Source organism: Pristiophorus japonicus, chromosome 1 (assembly GCF_044704955.1).
Source record: "Pristiophorus japonicus isolate sPriJap1 chromosome 1, sPriJap1.hap1, whole genome shotgun sequence".
Taxonomy (NCBI): Eukaryota; Metazoa; Chordata; class Chondrichthyes; family Pristiophoridae; genus Pristiophorus; species Pristiophorus japonicus.
The window spans coordinates 487,934,738-487,959,132 of NC_091977.1; the positions used below are offsets into that span (position 1 = coordinate 487,934,738).

The 24,395-nt window shown below is 46.7% G+C and overlaps 1 long non-coding RNA gene and 1 other non-coding gene across 2 annotated transcripts in view; both read left to right on the forward strand.

The window, feature by feature from the left end:
• The window catches only part of LOC139260269 (uncharacterized), a 78,408-nt gene that overhangs the window by 1,198 nt on the left and 52,815 nt on the right, over positions 1-24,395 (forward strand). The gene's annotated exons all lie outside the window — the stretch shown is intronic.
• LOC139278697 (U2 spliceosomal RNA) lies at positions 13,913-14,095 on the forward strand. Its single transcript, XR_011596337.1, has one exon. It is a non-coding gene; the product is annotated as a U2 spliceosomal RNA (small nuclear RNA).

Consider the following 24,395-nt stretch of genomic DNA (forward strand, 5'->3'; position numbering starts at 1 on the left):
TTAATAAATAATGATGAATCAAGGCTCCATGAACATTCGCATCCTCAATGATGGCGGAGCCCAGCAAGTGAGTGCAAAAGACGAGGCTGAAGCGTTTGCAACCACCTTCATCCAGAAGTGCCATGTGGATGATCCATCTCAGCCTCCTCCTTCGGTCCCCACCATCACAGAAGCCAATCTTCAATCAATTCAATTCACTCCATGTGATATTAAGAAATGGCTGAGCGCACTGGATAAAGCAAAGAATATGGACCATGTCAACATTATGGCTGTAGTGCTCCAGAATTAGCCATGTCTCAAGCCAAGCAGTTCCATTACAGCTCATCATCATAGGCAGTCCCTCGGAATCGAGGAAGACTTGCTTCCACTCTTAACGTGAGTTCTTAGGTGGCTGTACAGTCCAATATGAGAACCACAGTCTCTGTCCAATACAGCTCTTGGTAGTCTGTCGTATCCAACAAAGACGTTGATGTGCTAATCATCAATGGCATGTGTCTTCAAGTGACTGTATAGGCCAATTCTGGATGCACATAGTCTCTTGCACATCGGACAAGGGAAGTTAGATGTGCCTGATGCTGACAGTACTGCCAACTGATGTTGTTTATCTCTAGTGTCCCGCAGGCGTTGACATCGGCTTTCTTCGAAGGTCTGGCAAGCAGTCCTCATGAGGGTTTGCCACTGGATTTTATTAGTTGCTGTATTCTCAAGGTCCTTTGGTCGGATGCCACAGTACTGGAGGTTAGCCTTGATGCAGTCTTTGTAGCACTTGTGAGGGGTGCCCCTGGTGTCTTCGACCTTCACAGAGCTCGCCGTGAAGAAGCTGACGAGGGATCCTTGACTCATCCATGCGGATGACATGACCGGCCCACCGGAACTGGGCTCTCTTGATCATCACCTCGATTCTAGTTGATTGTGCTCTCTCCAGAACCTCAAAGTTTGACACCCAGTCTTGCCAGCGTATGTGGAGTATAGACAGGCATCTACCCGACAATGTGAAAAACTGCCCAGGCATGTCCTATCCACAAAGAACTGGACAAATCCAATTAAGCCAATTACCGTCCCATCACCCTACTCTCAATCACCAGCAAAGGGATGGAAGGTGTCGTTGACAGTGCTATTAAGCAGCACATACTCACCGGTTTGGGTTTGGCCAGGACCACTCGGCTCCAGAGCTCATGACAGCCTTGGTCCAAACATGGACAAAAGAGCTGAATTCTAGAGGTGAGGTGAGAGTGATTGCCCTTGTGATCAAGGCTGCATTTGACCGAGCATCAAGGAACTCTAGTAAAATTGAAGTTAATGGGAATCAGGAGGAAAATTCTCCACTGGCTGGAGTCAGGCCGAGCACAAAGGAAGATGTTTGTGGTTGTTGGAAGCCAATCATCCCAGCCCCAGGACATCGGCGGGAGCTCCTTAGGGCAGTTCTAGGCACAACCATCTTCAGCTGCTTCATCAATGACCTTCCTTCCATTAGAAGTGGGGATGTTCACTGATGATTGAACAGTGTTCATTTCCATTCACAACTCCTCAGATAATGCAGCAGTCCATGCCCGCATGCAGCATGACAACATTCAGGCTTGGGATGATAAGTGGCAAGTAATATTTGAATCTCACAAGTGCCAAGTAATGACCATCTACAAGTCAGAGGTTAGCCACTGCCCCTTGACATTAAACAGCATTACCATCACCGAATCTCCCACCATCAAAAATGATGGCGGGAGATCGAGGCCCTGATAAAAGGACGCGGGGAGTCGGAGGAGCAGCACACGCTGGGAGATCGAGGCCCTGATAAAAGGACGCGGGGAGTCGGAGGAGCAACACATGCTGGGAGATCGAGGCCCTGATAAAAGGACGTGGGGAGTCGGAGGAGCAACACATGCTGGGAGATCGAGGCCCTGATAAAGGGGCGTGGGGAGTCGGAGGAGCAACACATGCTGGGAGATCGAGGCCCTGATAAAGGGGCGTGGGGAGTCGGAGGAGCAACACATGCTGGGAGATCGAGGCCCTGATAAAGGGGCGTGGGGAGTCGGAGGAGCAACACATGCTGGGAGATCGAGGCCCTGATAAAGGGGCGTGGGGAGTCGGAGGAGCAACACATGCTGGGAGATCGAGGCCCTGATAAAGGGGCGTGGGGAGTCGGAGGAGCAGCACACGCTGGGAGATCGAGGCTGAAAATAAAACAAAGAACTAAAAAGAAATTGAAGTGTGACATCACAGCCAAGTGGGTAAGTGATTGGCTAGTTGATTGGTGAGTAGTTTTTCTTTTTACTTTATCTTTTTTGTTTTTCTTATCAGTAAGAAACCTTTGGCATTGTTGCCAAATTAAGTTTATTTAAGGTTTAAGTCACAGCAGGTGAGCCCAGACCCGTGTCATGCTTCTCCTATGCTATGTGGGAAATCAGGGACGCTTCAAGTGTATCCAGCTGCAGCTCCTGTCAAACCGGCACTAGAGCTGCGCATGGATTCACTCTGGAGCATCCGCAATGCTGAGGATGTTGTGAATAGCATGTTTAGTGAGTTGGTCATACCGCAGGTAAAGGTTACTAAGGCAGATAGGGAATGGGTGACCATCAGACAGAGCAGGAGTAGGAAGGTAGTGCAGAGGTCCCCTGCGGTCATCTCCCTCCAAAACAGATATACCGCTTTGGGTACTGATGGGGGAGATGGCTCATCAGGGGGGAGCAGCAGCAGCCAAGTTCATGGCACAGGAGGGCAGGAAAAAGAGTGGGAGAGCTATAGTGGTAGGGGATTCTATTGTAAGGGGAATAGATAGGCATTTCTGCGGCCACAATCGAGATTCCAGGATGGTATGTTGCCTCCCTGGTGCAAGGGTCAAGGATGTCTCGGAGCGGCTACAGGGCATTCTGGAGGGGGAAGGTGAACAGCCAGTTGTCGTGGTGCATATAGGATAGTTAAGATGAATACATGGCTTGAGGAATGGTGCAAGACGGAGGGATTCAAATTACTGAGACATTGGAACCAGTTCTGGTGGAGGTGGGATCAGTACAAACTAGACGGTCTGTACATGGGCAGAACAGAAACCAATTTCCGAGGGGGAGTGTTTGCTAGTCCTGTTGGGGAGGGTATAAACTAATATGGCAGGGGGATGGGAATCTATGCAGGGAGACCGAGGGAAGTAAAATGGGGGCTGAAGCAAAAGGTAGAAAGGAGATAAGGAAAAGTGGAGGGCAGAGAAATCAAAGGCAAAAATCAAAAAGGGCCACATTACAACATAATTCTAAATGGACAAAGAGTGTTAAAAAAACAAGCCTGAAGGCTCTGTGTTGTATTGCGAAGAGCATTCATAATAATGTGGATGAATTAACTGTGCAGATAGCTGTTCACAACTGACGGCTACATGTGCGGGATATGTGTCTTGCTGCAGCTCCTGACAGACTGCATTGCAGCACTGGAGCTGCTGGTGGATTCACTCTGGAGCATCCGTGATGCTGAGGATGCCGTGAATAGTACATTTAGTGAGTTGGTCATACCGCAGGTAAAGGGTACACAGACAGATAGGGAATTGGTGACCAACAGGAAGAGCAGTGGAAGGAAGGTAGTGCAGGGGTCCCCTGCAGTCATCCCCATCCAAAACAGATACACTGTTTTGGCTCCTGTTGGGGGGGGGATGACTCATCAGGGGAGGGCAACAGCAGCCAAGTTCATGGCACTATGGGTGGCTCTGCTGCACAGAAGGGCAGGAAAAAGAGTGGGAGAGCTAGAGTGGTAGGGGATTCTATTGTAAGGGGAATAGATAGACATTTCTGCGGCCGCTATCGGGACTCCAGGATGGTATGTTGCCTCCCTGGTGCAAGGTCAAGGATGTCGCGGAGCGGGTGCAGGACATTTTGGAGGGGGGGGGTAACAGCCAGTTGTCGTGGTACATATAGGTACCAACGACATAGGTAAAAAACGGGATGAGGTCCTACAAGACGAATTTAGGGAGCTCGGAGTTCAATTAAAAATTAAGACCTCAAAGGTAGGAATCTCAGGATTGCTACCAGTGCCACATGCTAGTCAGAGTAGGAATTGCAGGATAGCTCAGATAAATACGTGGCTTCAGGAGTGGTGCAGAAGGGAGGAATTCAAATTTCTGTGACACTGGAACCGGTCTGGGGGAGGTAGGACCAGTACAAACCAGACGGTCTGCACCTGGGCACTTCGGAAGCAAGGTCCTAGGGGGAGTGTTTGATAGTGCTGTTGGGAAGGGGTTAAATTAATATGGCAGGAGGATGGGAACCTATGCAGGGAGACAGAGGGAAGCAGAATGAAGGCAGAAGCAAAAGATAGAAAGAAGAAAAGTAAAAGTGGAGGGCAAAAAAATCCAAGGCAAAAAGCAAAAAGGGCCACATAACAGCAAAATTCTAAAGGGGCAAAGTGTGTTAAAAAGACAAGCCTGAAGGCTCTTTGCCTCATTGCGAGGAGTATTCGTAATAAAATGGACGAAGTAACTGCACAGGCAGCAATTAATGAATATGATATAATTGACATCATGGAGGCATGGCTCCAGGGTGACCAAGGCTGGGAAGTCAACATCCAGAGGTATTCAACATTCAGGAAGGATAGACAGAAAGGAAAAGGAGATGGGGTAGCGTTGCTGGTTAAAAAGGAAATTAACGCAATAGTAAGGAAGGACATTAGCTTGGATAATGCGGAATCTGTACGGCTAGAGCTGCGGAATACCAAAGGCAGAAAATGCTAGTGGGAGTTGTGTACAGACCACCAAACAATAGTAGTGAGGTTGGGGACAGCATCAAACAAGAAATTAGGGATGCGTGCAATAAAGGTACAGCAGTTAACATGGGCAACCTTAATCTACATATAGATTGGGCTAACCAAACTGGTAGCATTACGGTGGAGGAGGATTTCCTGGAGTGTATTAGTGATGGTTTTCTTGACGAATATGTCGAGGAACCAACTGGAGGGCTGGCCATCCTAGACTGGGTGATGTGTAATGAGAAAGGACTAATTAGCAATCTTGTTGTGCGAGGCCCCTTGGGGAAGAGTGACCATAATATGGTAGAATTCTTGATTATGAAGGAGAGTGACATAGTTAATTCAGAGACTCAGGTCCTGAACTTAGGGAAAGGTAACTTCGATGGTATGAGACGTGAATTGGCTAGAATAGACTGGCGAATGATATTTAAAGGGTTGACGGTGGATAGGCAATTTAAAGATCACATTTCAACAATTGTACACCCCGTCTGGAGTAAAAAGAAAATGGGGAAGGTGGCTCAACCACGGCTATCAATGGAGATTAAGGATAGTGTTAAATGCAAGGAAGAGGCATATAAATTGGCCAGAAAAAGCAGCAAACCTGAAGGCTGGGAGAAATTGAGAATTCAGCAGAGGAGGACAAAGGTTTTAATTAGGAGGGGGTAAATAGAGTATGAGAGGAAGCTTGCTGGGAACATAAAAACTGACTGCAAAAGCTTCTATAGATATGTGAAGAGAAAAAGATTAGTGAAGACAAACCTAGGTCACTTGCAGGCAGATTCAGGTGAACTTATAATGGGAAACAAAGAAATGACAGACCAGTTGAACAAACATTTTGGTTCTGTCTTCACGAAGGAAGACACAAATAACCTTCCGGAAATATTAGGGGACTGAGGGTCCAGTGAGAAGGAGGAATTGAAGGAAATCCTTATAATGCGGGAAATTGTGTTAGGGAAATTGATGGGATTGAAGGCCGATAAATCCCCGGGGCCTGATAGTCTGCATCCCAGAGTACTTAAGGAAGTGGCCCTAGAAATAGTGGATGCATTGGTGATCATTTTCCAACAGTCTATCGACTCTGGATCAGTTCCTATGGACTGGAGGGTAGCTAATGCAACACTACTTTTTAAAAAAGGCGGGAGAGAGAAAATGGGTAATTATTGACCGGTTAGACTGACATCAGTAGTGGGGAAAATGTTGGAATCAATTATTAAAGATTAAATAGCAGCACATTTGGAAAGCAGTGACAGGATCGGTCCAAGTCAGCATGGATTTATGAAAGGGAAATCATTCTTGACAAATCTTCTGGAATTTTCTGAGGATGTAACTAGTAGAGTGGACAAGGAGAACCAGTGGATGTGGTGTATTTGAGCTTTGAAAAGGCTTTTGACAAGGCCCCACACAAGAGATTCGTCTGCAAAATTAAAGCACATGGTATTGAGGGTAATGTACTGACGTGGATAGAGAACTGGTTGGCAGACAAGAAGCAGAGAGTCGGGATAAACGGGTCCTTTTCAGAATGGCAGGCAGTGACTACTGGAGTGCCACAGGGATCAGTGCTGTACAATATATATTAATGATTTAGATGAAAGAATTAAGTGTAATATCTCCAAGTTTGCAGATGACACTAAGCTGGGTGGCGGTGTGAGCTGTGAGGAGGACGCTAAGAGGCTGCAGGGTGACTTGGACAGGTTAGGTAAATGGGCAAATGCATGGCAGATGCGGTATAGTGTGGACAAATGTGAGGTTATCCACTTCGGTGGCAAAAACACGAAGGCAGAATATTATCTGAATGGCAGCAGATTAGGAAAACGGGAGGTGCAACAAGACCTGGGTGTCATTGTACATCAGTCATTGAAAGTTGGCATGCAGGTACAGCAGGCGGTGAAGAAGGCAAATGGTATGTTGGCCTTCATAGCTAGGGGATTTGAGTATAGGAGCAGGGAGGTCTTACTGCAGTTGTACAGGGCCTTGGTTAGGTCACACCTTGAATATTGTGTACAGTTTTTGTCTCCTAATCTGAGGAAGGACATTCTTGCTATTGAGCGAGTGCAGCGAAGGTTCACTCGACTGATTCCCAGGATGGCAGGACTGACATATGAAGAATGACTGAATCGACTTGGCTTATATTCATTAGAATTTAGAAGAATGAGAGGGAATCTCATAGAAACATGTAAAATTCTGACGGGATTGGACAGGTTAGATGCACGAAGAATGTTCCCGATGTTGGGGAAGTCCAGAACCAGGGGTCACAGTCGAAGGATAAGGGGTAAGCCATTTAGGACCGAGATGAGGAGAAACTTCTTCACTCAGGGAATTGTGAACCTGTGGAATTCTCTACCACCCAAAGTTGTTGAGGCCAGTTCGTTAGATATATTCAAAAGGGAGTTGGATGTGGCCCTTACGGCTAAAGAGATCAAGGGGTATGGAGAGAAAGCAAGAATGGAATACTGAAGTTGCATGATCAGCCATGATCATATTGAATGGTGGAGCAGGCTCGAAGGGCTGAATGGCCTACTCCTGCACCTATTTTCTTTGTTTCTATATTTCTATGTTTCTATGACCAGATACTTATCTGGACCAGCCACATAAATACTGTGGCATCAAGAGAAGGTCAGAGGCTGGGTATTCTGCAGTGAGTGACTCACCTTGTGACTCCCCAAAGCCTTTCCATCATCTACAAGGCGCAAGTCAGAAGTGTGATGGAATATTCTCCACTTGCCTGGATGAGCACAGCTCCAACAACACACAAGAAGCTGGAAACCATCCAGGACAAAGCAGCCCGCATGATTGGCATTGCATTTGCCAGCTTAAACAGTCACTCCCTCCACCACCGCCGTATCATGGCTGCATTGTGTACCAGCTACAAGTTGCACTGCAGCAACTCGCCAAGGCTTCTTAGTCAGCCCCTTCCAAACTCATGACTTCTACCATCTAGAAGGACAAGGGCAGCAAATGCATGGGAACACCACCATCTTCAAGCTCCCCTCCAAGTCATACACCATCCTGACTTGGAAATATATTGCCATTCCTTCATCGGTGTTGGGTCAAAATCCTGGAAAACCTTCCCTAATAGCTGTGTGAGTACCTGCACCACACAGATTGCCGCTGTTCAAGAAGGCGGCTCACCAACACCTTCTCAAGGGCAGTTCGGGATAGACAATGAATACTGGCCTTGCCATTGATGCCAACATCCCGTGAATGAATTTAAAGAAATATTGTCTTATAAGACTAAAATATTTCACAGTGTATTAGTGCAGTGACTTTGTTTTGTCGGCGACTGTAGTGGGTATTCTGCACTAGCAAAGAGATGATGATCATTTACATAGAAACATAGAAAATAATTGCAGGAGTAGGTCATTCGGCCCTTCTAGCCTGCACCACGATTCAACATGATCGTGGCTGATCATTCACCTCAGTACCCCTTTCCCGCTTTCCATTCCCCTTAATCCTTTTAGCTGTAAGGGCCATATCTAACTGCCTCTTGAATATATCCAATGAACTGGCATCAACGAATCTCTGCGGCAGGGAATTCCACAGGTTTAGATGAGAAGAGACTTCTTCACCCAGGGAGTGGTGGACCTGTGGAGTTCTCTGCCACAGATAGTTGTTAAGGATGTCAATAGTAAGAACGTCCTTCCTCAGATTAGGAGACCAAAATTGAACATAATATTCCAGCTGAGGCCTCACCAAGGCCCTGTACAACTGCAGTAAGACCTCCCTGCTCCTATACTCAAATCCCCTAGCTATGAAGGCCAACATGCCATTTGCCTTCTTCAGCGCCTGCTGTACCTGCATCTCAACTTTCAATGACTGATGAACCATGACACCCAGGTCTCGTTGCACCTCTCCTTCTCCTAATCTGCCACCATTCAGATAATATACTGCCTTTGTGTTTTTGCCCCCAAAGTGGATAACCTCACATTTATCCACATTATCCTGCATCTGCCATGCATTTGCCCACTCACCTAACCTGTCCAAATCACCCTGCAGCCTCTTAGCTTCCTCCTCACAGCTCACACTGCCACCCAGTTTAGTGTCATCTGCAAATTTGGAGATATTACATTGAATTCCTGCATCCAAATCATTAATATATATTGTAAAGAGCTGGGGTCCCAGCACTGAGCCCTGCGGCACTCCACTAGCTACTGCCTCCCATTCCGAAAAGGACCCGTTTATCCCGACTCTCTGCTTCCTGTCTGCCAACTAATTCTCTATCCACGCCAGTACATTACCCCCAATACCATGTGCTTTGATTTTGCACACCAATCGCTTATGTGGGACCTTGTCAAAGGCCTTTTGAAAGTCCAAATACACCATATCCACTGGTTGTCCCTTGTCCACTCTACTAGTTACATCCTCAGAAAATTCCAGAAGATTGGTCAAGCATGATTACCCTTTCACAAATCCATGCTGACTTGGACCGATCCTGTCACTGCTTTGCAAATACGCTGCTATTTCATCCTTAATAATTGATTCCAACATTTTCCCCACTACTGATGTCAGGCTAATTGGTCTATAATTTCCTGTTTTCTCTCTCCCTTTTTTAAAAAGTGCTGTTACATTAGCTACCCTCCAGTCCATAGAAACTGATTCAGAGTCGATAGACTGTTGGAAAATGATCACCAATGCATCCACTATTTCTAGGGCCACCTCCTTAAGTACCCTGGGATGCAGACAATCCGGCCCCGGGGATGTGTTGGCCTTCAATCCCATCAATTTCCCCAACACAATTTCCCGCCTAATAACGATATCCTTCGTTCCTCCTTCTCACTAGACCCTCAGTCCCCTAGTACATCCGGAAGGTCATTTGTGTCTTTCTTTGTGAGGACAGAACCAAAGTATTTGTTCAATTGGTCTGCCATTTCTTTATTCCCCATTATTAATTCACCTGAATCCGACTGAAAGGGACCTACGTTTGTCTTCACTAATCTTTTTCTCTTCACATATCTATAGAAGCTTTTGCAGTCAGTTTTTATGTTCCCGGCAAGCTTCCTCTCGTACTCTATTTTTGCCCTCCTAATTAAACCCTTTGTCCTCCTCTGCTGAATTCTAAATTTTCCCAATCCTCAGGTTTGCTGCTTTTTCTGCCCAATTTATATGCCTTTCCTTGGATCGAACACTATCCTTAATTTCCCTTGTCTACCACGGTTGAGCCACCTTCCCTGTTTTATTTTTACTCATGACAGAGATGTACAATTGTTGAAGTCTATCCATGTGATCTATAAATGTTTGCCATTGCCTATCCACCGTCAACCCTTTAAGTATCATTTGCCAGTCTATTCTAGCCAATTCACACCTCATGACGTCGAAGTTAGCTTTCCTTAAGTTTAGAACCATAGTTTCTGAATTAACTGTGTCACTCTCCATCTTAATAAAGAATTCTACCATATTATGGTCACTCTTCCCCAAGGAGCCTCGCACAACAAGATTGCTAATTAGTCCCTTCTCATTACACATCACCCAGTCTAGGATGGCCAGCTCTCTAGTTGGTTCCTCGACATATTGGTCAAGAAAACCATCCCTAATACGCTCCAGGAAATCCTCCTCTACTGCATTGCTACCAGTTAGGTTAGCCCAATCTACATGTAAATTAAAGTCGCCCATGATAACTGCTGCACCTTTATTGCACACATCCCTTATTTCTTGTTTTATGCTGTCCTCAATCTCACTACTACTGTTTGGTGGCCTGTACACAACTCCCACTAGCGTTTTCTGCCCTTTGGTATTCCGCAGCTCCATCCATACCGGTTCCACATCATCCAAGCCAATGTCCTTCCTTACTATTGCATTAATTTCCTCTTTAACCAGCAACGCTACCCCGCCTCCTTTTCCTCTCTGTCTATCTGTTAATCTGTTTTTGGTTGGATTGGATGAGGGAAGAATGTTGGCCAGAACTTGAGAAAAACCTCATTCATTTTTGAACAATGCAGTGGGAATTGTGCTGTCCTGCTGAATCCTCAGAAAATGAATACCTTGGATTAATGCCTCAACTGAAAGACTCGTAACTAATGCAGAATTATTTAGCCAGTCATGTTTTAAATGAAATGTGCAGTAAATATGAAGTGAAATATACATAGAAACATAAACATGCATAAAACTGGTCAAGTTTTTCAATCTAAAATCTGGGCTGTAATTTAAGGACATACATAACAGTGATGAAATACACATGTATATCTATACACTGCACACACCTGAATATACACATCCATAGGCACATTATGGGCTGAAAACTGCCCAGGAGTTGCTCCGTTTTTTTCGGACCAACTTGATTTTTCTGGAGTATCTTAAAAATCCCCATTTTGCACATTTAATTTGCGCCAGGGTAAGTGAGTTAGTTAGGATTTTTTTAGTTTAGTTTAGTTTTTTCAAAAGGGGGCATTACTAGCCACCTACGCCCATTTTGGCCATTTAGGCCACTTTGGACAGCTAATAGTTACTCCAAACTAACTTAGGCCAGTGCATGTGGCCAATTGTGACCACACAGAAAACCTTTGTGGAGAGTTAAGAAATCAGTGTAGGTAGGTACATCGGAGGCCAGCAGAACTTAATGACTTGACTAAAGAATGTGAATAGGATCAAACAGCTATACAGGACATCATATGACAAACTTCCAAAGTTAATTTATATACAACAGAAGAATTCATGGAACCTTAAACGACTAAAATAAAAGAAGTAGAGACAAAACATATTTACATAATTTTTTCAAAATATCCAAATAAAAATTAGAAATACCTCCTGCTTGTAATTCTTACGTTCTTATGCTCTCCCAGCCGCCTAAGCTCACCCACCATCATAGAAATATTTTATACCATATAGCCAGGAAATGTACTTTGTTTTATGCTTTTAAATATTTTGAAAATTCAAGCAAAGTTATTCCACCAAATGTAATGTCCAAGAATTGATTATGATGTATTTGAAAGTATTTTCTATTAACATGGTTAGGAAAGTATTTTCATCAACAGGGTTAAGGAAAGTCTTGAGTAAGCTCATTAAAATTACTGGCTACACAGTTATCACCCGCCCCCACCCCCAACCCAGGGATCAGAATTCCCCCCCAGGATCAAAACTCTTCCAACCCCGACCCAGGAGCAAAACTCTTCCCCCCCGGATCAAAACTCCTCCAACCCCGGATCAAAACTCCCCCCACCCCGGGATCAAAATTTCCCCCCCCTCCGCCATCCCCGCCGCCCCGGCTTGGGCCCCGCACCAACCTGCTTGTTTTAGCCTTCTAGCCCGGTAAGGCAGCGGGCCGGCCTGTGCGGCAGGCCACTCGGCCCGGGATAGGGCCGGTATACATCGGGTCCCAAACTGCAGCATGCACACAGAGGCTGGGGCCAGGAGCTACTGTGCATGCGCGCGCACTCCAACGCGCATGTGCAGAGCTACCGGCACTGTTTCTGGTGCAGGGCCCTAACTCCACCCCGCAATCTACTGGCCATGCCACGCCAAGCCCCAGGAGAGGCAACACAGTGGCCAGAATCAGGGGAGATTTTTTTTGCCGCCATTTTCAGCCCACAAAGTGCACCGAAAAAAGGGGTGAGCCAAATTTGAGCCCATTGTGAGGGCAGCAGAGGCTGCTGAAAAGATGTGACAATTATAGACAGCACCAAACGAAAGGGGCATAGAGTTGTAGAATAAAGGGATCTTTGGACCTCATCACTGCATTCTAGGAAAACCTGAAGGGGGAGTCACAGAATTCTGGGAAAATAGGTCCCACAGATAAAAAACTGGACAAGGGCCTGTTCCACATACTTACCGACAGCCAACATTGGAGCTATGAAAGTCAAGGGAATCAGTTTATTTGAGAAACTAGCCATGCAAGCCACGCCAAGGACTAGATTTTACACTTTTAAGCATATCGCCCAAAAATGGGCATTATTTCCGGCGTGGGCGGTAAAAATGGGTTTTCAGATTGCCGGCTTCTCACCCATTCTCAAAGCACCTAGTCTTCATTTTTGAAATTGGGCGTTACTGCGAGCGATATGAAATGGGTGGTAGCGTTAAATCTTGATGACCTTCTGCCGTAAAGTGTCGCCATCCTTAGCAACAGCATGGCAACGCTCGATTCCCGCAATTCAGGAGGTCAAGGATCATCATGACATGCATAGAAGAGGAGACAGAGAAGGAGCTGAGAGGGACTGAAGGTGTGTGTGGGTGTGGTGTGTGCTTGTTTGGCTGTTGTGGGAGCCATGAAGGAGATTCACCAGCAGCAAAAAGCCAACTAAGCACCAAGAACATAGTTGACACAGAGGTTTTGTCCAACAAAATGGAAGGGATGGTGGAGGCCCTGGAGCTAGTAGCCAGGAACACTGGTGGCAGAGGGCTCCGAGTGGTCCCAGAGCGTGGCACTGCATCCCAAGGTGCCGCACCCCAATTGCCAACCACACATGAGAGCCAGGAGCAACATCTTGCTTCTGGCTCGGAGCACGTTCCCACCTCGGGACTGTCCTTTCCCGTATCTGTCCAAGCAGCAGTTAAGCTGTCATTCCCCCGCACCACCCTCCCCCCCCCACCCCGCCCCAATGAGGCATCACCTGGGGAGCTCCTCGGCCAAGCAGCTTGGAGTCAGGAGTGAAAGGGGAAGGGGTAGAGATGGGAAGGAGAATCGGGGGTGGGGGAGGGTTGGTTTTTACAGAAATACTGATGATTTCAGACAACTTTTCAGTTTAAATGTTTTTTATTTAACAAAACCTTGTTGCGCATTGGCTCCGATAGCTGCACCGTTATACACTGGTGATTCCTTAACATTAAAGGATATAATTACACTTAACTTCAATCAACTTAAACTTTAACTGTCACCAAGGTGATGCCCACCATTGTTGTATGACCTGCACACCCAGCAGTGTGTCAGGCTTGTAAATAACACCAACGTTCTTTCAGGCAAAGTGCTCATTGATGAGCTCCTGATGTAAGGCTCTTGCAGCTATCATGCCACCATGGGCCCTTTTATGCGGTCAACAGGAGGGCGGGGGCATGGCTTCAGCATCAGCCTGATTGTCTGGGCCGATGTCAGCGTCCGCCTCCTCGTCCTCCTGTTCCTTTCTCTGCTGAGATGGACTGGCAGACTCATCAGGCAATTCTTGTCTAGTCCTGATAGCCAAGTTGTGCAGCATGAAGCACAACACCATGAATTGAGCTACCTGCTCTGGGTGGTATTGGAGCTCACCTCATGAGTGGTCCAGGCATCTAAAGCGCCACTTCTCGGCCTTTTGGCTAAGATCAAGTGTAGTATCTGTTCTTAACAGTTTAATATCCCCTATGGTATTGGACATGATATTGAATTGATTTTTGGACAGGGAGCTGGATTAGGGGCATGCCCCGTCCACTCCATGCACCGACCTGGTATTGCAATATTTCCAGGAACGGTGCAACTTCGCCTCTCGGCCTTTTGGCCTAAGATCAAACACATTGGCGCAAAGTGATCTTTGGCGTTAGAGTTGATCTGGAACGAAATTGGATTTAAAAAAAAAAATCTAAAGCGCCACTTAAGCACTCCAATAGTTTTCTCCACGATATTGCGAGTGGATCTGTGGCTCTTGTTGTATTGCCTCTTGGCTTTGGTGGGTTATCAGCAAGGTGGCGAGACCATATCCCTTGTCACCAAGCAGCCAGCATTGACCTTGGGCTGATTGTTAAACAAGTCAGATGCATGCTCTCACGCAGGATGTGAGCATCATGGATGCTGCCCGGAAATTTAGCATTCACTGCCATTATAATTTGCTGGTGGTCGACAACGAGTTGGACATTCAGGGAATAGAATCCCTTGTGGTTCTTGAAAACCTCAGCATCCTGAAAAAGTGCCTGCATCGCGATGTGCATACAGTCTATTGCTCCCTGCACCTTGGGGAAGTTTGCAATTCTGGAGAATCCTGGAGCCCTCTCACTCTGTGCTTCCCTGGTCATAGGGAAGCTGATCAAGTCCCTCCTGCATGCGTACAAGGCTTCAGTGACCTGTCTAATGCAGCAATGTGTGGCATGCTGTGACAGACTGCAAACGTTGCCAGCTGAGGCCTGAAAAGAACCCGACGCATTGAACGACAGTGCCACGGTGACTTTGACATCGACGGACAATGCAGTACTGATGGTGCTGGCAGGCTGCAGATCTCCATTTATCAGCTGGCATAACTCAGTGATAACCTCTTTGTGGAAGCGCAGTCTCCGAAGGCAAATGGTGTCAGGCAAGTTGAGGTAAGACTGCTCGTCCCTGTACTTGCGGTGGGTATAACATCTGGTCCTCCTCATTAATCTAGAACGTCTTACATTGGGCACATAATGTTGTGGAGCATACCTTCAGCCATCTCGAGTCTGCAGCATGCAAACTGGTCATCAAGAGAGGGTGAGAATGGACAGGCCCCATTGCAATAGCTCTCTGTTTTCCACCGATTGGTCACAATCAATGAACGTCCCGACGAAGACACTTATTCAATTCCAATCGGTCACAGTATGGTCAAGATGTTTGTACAGATGTTCACATCAACTCGAATGATCTCCAGAGTACATCCGAACTCTCCCGAGGTTGAAGCACAGCAACCTTTTAAAGAATGCGACATGTGATCTAGAACATGGCGTCCATAACACTGTGATTATTTCAGAACAGTTCCACTTTTTCCAGATGTTTTTTTGGGCGAGCGATATTGAGGGCGATATGTGTGCGAGGTGGTGAAAGTGACGGTGGGCGATCTCCTGGGTGTTAGTTTTGCCAAATGTGCTCTTTATGACCAAAAAAAATGGGCGTGCGGTATTATTGAATCTCGGCGTTAATTCCATGTGGAAAGTAACGCTGGATGATATAATTGGCGTTGATTTCGCCCATTCTGATGATTCCGCCTAAACAAAGTGGGCGGGTGGTATTATTTTTTTCCCAGCGTTAAGCACATGGGGAAAGTAATGCTCAGCGATAAGTTTCCGAAAAATGCCCGTCAGTTTCCATTTTGTGGCTAAATGAGCAATTTATGGGCGTTATATGTCATTTCAGCAGTAAAATGGATGTTAAGTGGGCGTTAAGCATGCAAAAAAAGTGGAAAATCTAGCCCCAAGAGCTTCTAAGAAGACATCAAAATGAGGTTCAAACTGAATAGTAAAAGTTCCAAGAGTACGTTGACAACACATGGGCATACTCTATCATCTACACTTATCTTAAAGAATAGTGCAAAAGGTTACTCACTGTGCTTAGATATTTGGAACCAAGGTTCAAATCCAATCTAGACCAATGGTGTACAAGTCTCAGTTGCGTGTTTGAAATCTCAATATAGTGGTTGCAGACTACAAAACTACATCTAATTTAACACCAAAGTGGTCACAGCTGGGAATTGGAGAAATATCAGACTGATCCTCTTGTGAGGCTGGAGTAGAGGGAGCTTTACTTTGTGTTTAACCCTGCTACGCCTGGCCTCGTCTGAATGCTGACACCAGCAAAATGTTTCCTCATGTTGCTGAGCACAAAATTAAAAAGTGAAACATAAATCAATGCACAAATGGGTTTAAATAATCAGCAAACTCAAAGTCACCTTGTTGTTAGAAGCATTTGCAATAAATCAGTGCATGATCAACATTACAGTCTAACCAGGAGCTTTGTCGAGGTATGGAAGTGCTGGCAGTGGGACAGCCCCAAAGTAGCTTGAGGAATCAGACCTTTCTAAGTATGGACCTGGATTCTTTGTTGGTTTCTTTGTCAGAATGTGAGACTTACACCCACCATATAGTGCCATGAGATAAATATATTGCTCAAATGGGCTCACCAATCAAAATGTTGATGCCCCCCAATATCCAACAGAGAATATTACGGTGAAATTTTCAGTGTTAATGTGTAATTGATATAGGAAGGCAACCTGTCATTAATTCTAAAGTGTTATAAATCCATTTAATTTTACTGTTAATGCGCATAGGCCTATTTATGTTGGCAAACACAATCTACGTTTGATTGTTATTAATACTTGTTTTCATTTTCTTACTAAAACAATAACTTACATTCCAGGATCTCTGCCATATTCTCTGTAACATCCATAAATAACACCAAATTATTTTAGCTGCTTGATGTAACTACCGAATAAGGCATAATTGAAAATGATCAAAAACGAAGGTAAGCGTATGGGAGTTCTTTTCTGTTCAAAGTACTTTCTAGCTCCACATGAAAAATTAGAATGGGAAACATCATGTTTCTAATTGTAGGGCTGCTTGAAATGGAAGGTGATCCATTTTCTAATTACTAATGTTCTTCATCTTGATGAGCTTAAAATACATGAATTAATATTACATTGGGATTCTTTGTTCTTTTTCCCCACAATTTACTGCTTTCTCGAAGTGCCACGTGCTAGTCAGAGTAGGAATCGCAGGATAGCTCAGATGAATACGTGGCTTGAGGAGTGGTGCAGAAGGGAGGGATTCAAATTCCTGGAATATTGGAACCGGTTCTGGGGGAGGTGGGGCCAGTACAAACCGGACGGTCTGCACCTGGGCAGGATCGGAAGCAATGTCCTAGGGTGATTGTTTGCTAGTGCTGTCGGGGAGGGGTTAAACTAATATGGCAGGGTGATGGGAACCCATGCAGGGAGACAGAGGGAAGTAGAATGGGGGCCAGAAGCAAAAGATAGAAAGAAGAAAAGTAAAAGTGGAGGGCAGAGAAATCCAAGGCACATTAGAACAAAATTCTAAAGGGGCAAAGTGTGTTAAAAAGACAAGCCTGAAGGCTCTGTGCTTCAATGCGAGGAGTATTCAGAATAAGGTGGACAAATTAACTGCGCAGATAGCAGTTAACCGATATGATGTGGGGTACCGCAGGGCTCAGTGCTGGGACCCCAGCTATTTACAATATACATTAATGATTTGCATGAGGGAATTGAGTGTAATATCTCCAAGTTTGCAGATGACACTAAGCTGGGGAGAACGCTAAGAGGCTGCAGGGTGACTTGGACAGGTTAGGTGAGTGGGCAAATGCATGGCAGATGCAGTATAATGTGGATAAATGTGAGGTTATCCACTTTGGTGGCAAAAACATGAAGACAGAATATTATCTGAATGGCGGCAGAAAGGGGAGGAGCAGCGAGATCTGGGTGTCATGGTACATCAGTCATTAAAAGTTGGCATGCAGGTTCAACAAGCGGTGAAGAAGGCAATGGGGGCAGAAGCAAAAGATAGAAAGCTAGGGGATTTGAGTATAGGAGCAGGGAGGTCTTACTGCAATTGTACAGGGCCTCAGTGAGGCCTCACCTGGAATATTGTGTTTAGTTTTGGTCTCCTAATCTGAGGAAGGACATTTTTGCTATTGAGGGAGTGCAGCGAAGGTTCACCAGACTGATTCCCGGGATGGCAGGACTGACATATGAGCAGAGACTGGATTGACTGGGCCTGTATTCACTGGAATTTAGAAGGATGAGAGGGGATCTCATAGAAACATATAAAACTCTGACGGGACTGGACAGGTTAGATGCAGGAAGAATGTTCCCAATGTTGGGGAAGTCCAGAACCAGGGGACATAGTCTAAGGATAAGGGGTAAGCCATTTAGGACTGAGATGAGAAGAAACTTCTTCACTCAGAGAATTGTGAATCTGTGGAATTCTCTACCACAGAGAGTTGTTGATGTCAGTTCATTGGATATATTCAAGAGGGAGTTAGATATGGCCCTTACAGCTAAAGGTATCAAGGGGTATGGAGAAAAAGCAGGAAAGGGTTACTGAGGTGAATGATCAGCCATGATCTTATTGAATGGTGGTGCAGGCTCGAAGGGCCTCTTGGCCGACTCTTGCACTTATTTTCTATGTTTCTATGTTTCTATGTTTCCTGGTGAAGGATTTTATGGACAGTATCTGAGCAAAGTGGCAATGTCAATCAACTTTTTTACTCTGGAGATTATTACAGCCCTTTCACAAGTTTATGATAGGAATTGATGAAGCAGGCCTTTAGCCCATCCAGATTCAGGTGTCGACCATGGCACAGTGGTGGAATTCTCATGTCTGAATTAGGAGGCCGTGATTTCAAGCCCCACTCCAGGCTCACACTTCCATGCAAAACTGAGGAAGTGTAGTACTGGCAGAGATGTGGTCTTTTGGATGAGACGTTAAACTGAGGCCCCATCTGCCCTCTCAGGTGGTAAAAGAGCCCATGGCATTATTCTTCCTGTGTCCTGGACAACTATTATCCTCAACCAACATCACTAAAACAGATTAGGGGCGAAATTGCCCTGCGCCCCGTTTGTAGGTGGTAACCTTCCGGGGCCGGGACGTTTATCACCCTGCCCGGAAGTTCCACCCCCGGTGCAGAATTCAGCCCTTCCCTCCCTCAATGTAGGCGGAGCACTATTGGAGGCGGTCTGTGTCCATGGAAGGGTGCTCCCAGGGGCGCTGCATTCAGCGGTGCAGATGCTCTGTGTAGCACTGACACGGCAGAATGCTCCTCCTCTTCAATTAAAGGGAAGGGCCACTGCAAGCTCTGCAGTCCCTCTGACGGCCACCTGGGATGCCCTCAACTGGGCCAACAGCCCGGCACCCATAACCGAGTGCCGGGCTAAAGGATGACGGCCCGGTCGAGGTGAGGGCCGCCATTGTCGGGCCAACAGAAGAGTCAGCCGACAGAAAAATATGGCAGCCCATGGCGTTAAAGGCCTCCCCTTTAAGGGGGCGCCCTGGTGACGGATGTCTGCCAGCTTTGCGAGCCATGAAGCTGGCGGTGACATCAGCCAGCGCCATCCTCACCACCCACAGGGCAATTTCCGCCGTGGGCCGCAAAGACGTGAATGCGGGGCGGTGAGGGGTCGGCGTGCACGGCAATGATGTCATCGCATGTGTGCACCAGCCCGGGGCGTAAATTACAGGGCAATTTCCCCAGAGGTACTAGCGACCCCTTCCTTTGGGTGATAACCTCGTTGTGCCCCATTGACGCCCCCTGGAGGTACTAATGGGGCTATAAAAAAGGACAATTTTGCCTCCTTTATCTGGTCATTACCTCATTTCACTTTGTGAAACCTTCCTGTGTGTAAATTGGCAGCTGCTTTACCTACATTACAACAATGTATTTAATTGTTTGTAAAGCACTTTACAATGTCCCGAGGATATAAATGCAAATTATTTCTTTCTTTCACCCATCCATAAAATGACTGCAGCTTAACTATCAAAATGCCCAGCTGTTTCTTAAATGATTCCAGAGTTCTTTCCTCCTCCTTTACTCCACACAAATTTGACTTCACGATATTCTTTCTCTGAAGAAATCATCTTGACCATGGTCTTAAATTCAGCTTACACCATTAAGCTAGGAGCTAGAAATTGTGCAGAGCCCCGTTAGTTGCGATAACTTTTTAGGGAGTGCAATAGTATCGATGGGCAAAAAAGATTTGCTGCAGCCGAGAACTTTTGCTTTCGTGCTCCAAAAGGGAATTGGAGCGCTAAAACAAGCGCTACCACTTTCCTTAGAGCACTAAAGTGTGTGAGAGGGGCGGTAGCAGCAGAGTGCTGAGCAATGTTTGGTGCAGCACTGCCGTTCTTACAGCCTCCTTCCCTCGCTTAAAGGGAAGGGCCAATGATAGGTTAAATGAATCTTCATGCTGTCTCTGTTGGGCCACGGCATCTGCGCTGCGTGCATAGCAGCCCCAAGCAATCAGGAGGCACCAGAATGGGGAGATAAATCAATTTTGCCTGAGCTGACCACCACTGCCTTTAATTAGCGTTCCCAAATGGCCAGCCGAGGTGACAACGCCTCCTGTGGCTGCCGTTGTTAATGCCCGGCGATGTTGCAGGGGGCGGGAGCGAATATTACAACCGGGGCGATAATAGGACTCTATGCACCGATGACATCATGATCTACGGGGCGCAAGAGAGCGTGGTGGTAAGTGTTAGCAAAACCACCAGGGAAGTTCGTGAGTGTCGGTGAATTCGCCGCACCTGGTCGGTAACCCTTTAGTGCCCTGTTACCGTCCCCGGCAGATGCTAATGGGAGGCACAAACCAGACCAATTTCTGCCCCCTTGTATCGAAACTTGGATCGAGCATGGTTACACCACACTTGGAATATTGTATGCAGTGCTGGTTGCTATATTATAAAAAGGGATATAGATGCACTGGAGAGGGTGCAAAAATGATTTTCAATGATGACACCAGAACTGCTAGATTATACCTATTGCAAAAGCATGTAAAAAGACTTGAGGGGTGACCTCTTTAAATTTATGAAAGATTTTGATAGGGTAGGTAGAGTGTTTCCACTTATGGAGAAGAGCAAAACTAGAGTTCATCAATATAAGATAGTCACCTAGAAATCAAATAGGGAATTCAGAAGGAACTTCTTTACTCAGACAGTGGTGAGAATGTGGAATGCGCTACTACAGGGAGTAGTGGAGGCGAATTGTATTTAAAGGGAAGCTAGATAAGCATATGAGGGAGAAGAGTGTTATATATGACTCCAGGATATAGTCAATGTATTCACTAAGGCATATGAAAGCATGGGCCTTATGCTTAACATCCGTAAGATAAAGGTCCTCCACCAGCATGTCACCGCCGCTCAGCACTGCCCTGCAATCATCAAGATCCACGGCGCAGCCCTGGACAACGTGGACCATTTCCCATATCTCGGGAGCCTCTTATCAACAAAGGCAGACATTGATGCGGAGATTCAACATCGCCTCCAGTGCACCAGTGCAGCCTTCGGCCATCTGAGGAAAAGAATGTTTGAAGACCAGGCCCTAAGCTCATGGTCTACAGGGCTGTAGTAATACCCGCCCTCCTGTATGGATCTGAGGCATGGACGATGCATAGAAGGCACCTCAAGTCGCTGGAGATATATCACCAACGATGTCTCCGTAAGATCCTGCAAATCTCCTGGGAGGACAGGCGCACCAACATCAGTGTCCTCGACCAGGCTAACATCCCCAGTTTTGAAGCACTGACCACACTTGATCAGCTTCGCTGGGCAGGCCCCATAGTTCGCATGCCACATACGAGACTCCCTAAGCAAATGCTTCATGCGGAGCTCCTTCATGGTAAACGAGCCAAAGGAGGACAGCAGAAACATTATGAGGACACCCTCAAAGCCTCCCTGATAAAGTGCAACATCACCACTGACACCTGGGAGTACCCTGGCCGAAGACCGCCCGAGGTGGAGAAAGTATATCCGGGGTGGTGTCGAGCTCTTCGAGTCCCAACGCAAAGAGCATGAAGAGGCCAAGCGCATGCAGCGGAAGGAGCGAGCGGCAAACCAGCCCCACCGACCCTTTCCCTCGATGAATATCTGTCCCACCTGTAACAGTGTCTGTGGCTCTCGTATCGGACTGTTCAGCTATTAGAGAACTCACTTTGGGAGTGGAAGCAAGTCTTCCTCGATTTCGAGGGACTGCCTATGAATGAAAGAGGACATGTAAACCTGTAAATACCATGTTTAACCACCAGAGGGCTCTTCCCCTGGAGTCCCAAGTGATCCCACAATCACTTGAGAGCACCTGTACATAAGGAGGCCTCACAGACTGGAGAGGCACTCTGAGACCTGTAATAAAGGACTACGGTCACACCTTACTTTGAGCTTGCAGTATCTGGTCTGATTCTTTATTCAAGACATAACAACTGGCGACGAGATACAGATGACAAACCCCAATGCAACAATGCAGAGAACCATGGGTATCCTGGTGAAATTTTAGGAGGGAGATGATTGGGAAACCTTCATAGAGCGACTCAACCAATACTTCGTGGCCAACGAGCTGGAAGGAGAAGCGACCACTGCCAAACGAAGGGCGATCCTCCTCATCGTTTGCGGGGCACCAACGTATGGCCTCATGAAAAATCTGCTCGTTCCAGCGAACCCAACAGAGAAGTCATACGATGATTTGTGCACACTGGTCCAGGAGCATCTAAACCTCGGTTCTACACGTACAAGAGGTCTGAAGGCCAGGAAGTGGTGAGCTACGTCACTGAGCTAAGACGTCTTGCAGGACATTGCGAATTTGAAGGACACTTGGAGCACATGCTCAGGGACTTCTTTGTACTTGGCATTGGCCATTAAGTAATACTTTGCAAACTTGTGACTGTAGAGACCCCAACCGTGAGTAAAGCCATAGCAATAGCCCAGGCGTTCATCGCCACCAGTGACAATACCAAACAAATCTCTCAGCACACGAGTGCTGCTGCAAGTACTGCGAACAAAGTAATGCTGTTTTCGAATTGTAATGTACAGGGCAGGACTTACATGCCTGCAGCTGCATGCCTGCAGATGTTTCAGAGTCCGCCATCAAGAGTGGTGAATGCAAGGCCATTAACACCTTGTTGGCGCTGCGGGGGTGATCATCGTTTCCATTCATGCCGCTTCAAAGGATACATTTGCAAGGGCTATGGAACAATGGGACACCTCCAACGTATGGGCAGGCGAGCTGCGAACCCTGCTAATCCTGCAAACCACCATGTTGCAGAGGAGGACAGATCCACGGTGGCTCACGACAAACCAGAGCCTCAGACTGAGGAGGCAGAGGTATATGGGGTGCACACATTTACCAAAAAGTGTCCCCCGATAATGCTGAAGGTTGAATTAAATGGACTCCCGGTGTCAATGGAGCTGGACACAAGCCAGTCCATAATGAGTAAAAACTTTCGATAAATTGTGGTGCAGCAAGGTCTCAAGGCCAGTCCTGACTCCCACTCGTACTAAACTGAGAACGTACACAAAGGAACTGATTCCCGTAATCGGCAGTGCTACCGTAAAGGTCTCCTACGATAGAGCAGTGCACAATTTACCAGTCTGGGTGGTACTGGGCGATGGCCCCACGTTGTTCGGCAGAAGCTGGCTAGGAAAGATACGCTGGAACTGGAACGACGTTCAAGCGCTCTCGTCGGTAAACGACACTTCATGTGCCCAGGTCCTAAACAAGTTCCCCTTGCTGTTCGAACCGGGCATCAGGAAGTTCCAAGGAGCAAAAGTGCAAATTCACTTGATTCCGGGGACACGATCCATCCATTACAAGGCAAGAGCAGTACCTTACATGATGAGAGAGAGGGTGAAGATCGAGCTGGACAGGCTGCAACGAGAGGGTATCATTTCGCCGATCGAATTCAACGAGTGGGCCAGTCCGATTGTTCAAATCCTCAAGGAAGACGGCACTGTCAGAATCTGTGGTGATTACAAAGTAACTATCAGTCGTTTCTCCCTGTAGGATCAATACCCACTACCAAAGGCAGATGACCTATTTGCGATGCTGGCGAGAGGAAAAATGTTCACGAAGCTGGACTTGACCTTGGCCTACATGAGGCAGGAGCTGGAGGAATCATCAAAGGGCCTCACCTGCATCAACTCGCACAAAGGTCTCTTCATTTACAACAGATGCCCGTTTGGGATTTGATCGGCTGCAGCGATATTCCAAAGGAACATGGAAAGCTTGTTGAAGTCGGTCCTGCGCACTGTGGGCTTCCAGGATGACATCTTGGTTAGAGTCAGGACACCGACTGCAGAACCTGGAGGCGTTTTTTAGTCGACTCAACCATGTGGGGCTCAGGTTAAAATGCTCAAAGTGCATTTTCCTGGCCCCTGAAGTGGAGTTCCTAGGGTGAAGAATCATGGCGGATGGCATCAGGCCCACCGATTCGAAGACGGAGGTAATCGAGACGCACTGAGGCCACAGAACGTGATGGAGCTGCGGTCATTTCTAGGACTCCTGAACTACTTTGGTAACTTCTTACCAGGTCTTAGCACATTGTTAGAACCACTGCACTCTTTAC